This window comes from Galeopterus variegatus, unplaced genomic scaffold (assembly GCF_000696425.1).
Source record: "Galeopterus variegatus unplaced genomic scaffold, G_variegatus-3.0.2 Scaffold1086, whole genome shotgun sequence".
Lineage (NCBI taxonomy): Eukaryota > Metazoa > Chordata > Mammalia > Dermoptera > Cynocephalidae > Galeopterus > Galeopterus variegatus.
The window spans coordinates 84121-85091 of NW_007727197.1; the positions used below are offsets into that span (position 1 = coordinate 84121).

The 971-nt window shown below is 53.9% G+C and overlaps 1 protein-coding gene across 1 annotated transcript in view; it reads left to right on the top strand.

Moving 5' to 3' along the window:
- TRAPPC11 (trafficking protein particle complex 11) overlaps positions 1-971 on the top strand; it is a 52530-nt gene that overhangs the window by 20509 nt on the left and 31050 nt on the right. The window lies entirely within an intron of this gene.

Below are 971 nucleotides of genomic sequence, written 5' to 3' on the forward strand. Positions count from 1 at the left end.
TTACTAGCATATATATTGTTACAAGTCGTAATTATTCTTTATGCCCCTTGTCCAATCCCTCACCATCCTCTTTTTCCTCCCCTTCCCCCTCTAATTACCCTAGATTTCTTCTCTCCCTCTGAAAGAATAATGTTTACTCTGTTGATTTGCTGCCCAAATGATCCCCCAATATGATCATAGAGCAGATGTCTCTTCTGTCACTATGAAATGGGCTCTGTGGAGAGAGACATCCTCCTCCTTTCTTTATCTCTGCTGGTGACTCTTCTTGTGTCAATGCACTCCAGTGGCTGGCGGACCATCTGCATGGTGGTTGTGGCGTCTAGCCACCTTTGCAGCAGCCATGGTTATCTTGGTGGCTGTGGTGGGCCACCCATATGTAGGAGATGATTTTGGCATGCTCCTTGGTGCTGGTGGTGTGCCTGGTTGTGGAGAGTATCCAATCCCTGGCTCCATACCCCAGGTCCCCAGGCGGAACCCGAGGTGCTGGTGAGGTGTGCCTGGTTGCGGGAGGGGGTCTGGTCCCCTTCTCCATGCCCTGAGTCCCCGGGCGGGTCCTGAGGTGCTGGCACTGTGGGCCTGGTTGTGGGAGGGGGGTCCGATCCATGGCTCCATACCCCAGGACCCCAGGCAGGCCCTGAGGTGCTGGTGCGGTGAGCCTGGTTATGGGAGGGAGGGTCTGGTCCCTGGCTCCATACCCTGGGACCCTGGGTGGGCCCTGAGGTGCTGGTGTGGTGTGCCTGGTTGTGGGGGGGGGGTAGGTCCCCTTTTCCATGCCCCAGGTCCCTGGGCAGGCCCCAAGGTGCAGGCGAGGTGTGCTGGTTGCGAGAGGAGGGTCTGGTCCCCTTCTCCACGCCCTGGTGTATTATTGAATTTTAAAAGATGCAACATAAAGCCTTCTTTAGTTTAATGTCACAACCATAGAAAGGATGTATCTATTCACCTCAGAGAAAACTTTTCTTTTTTTTTTTTTT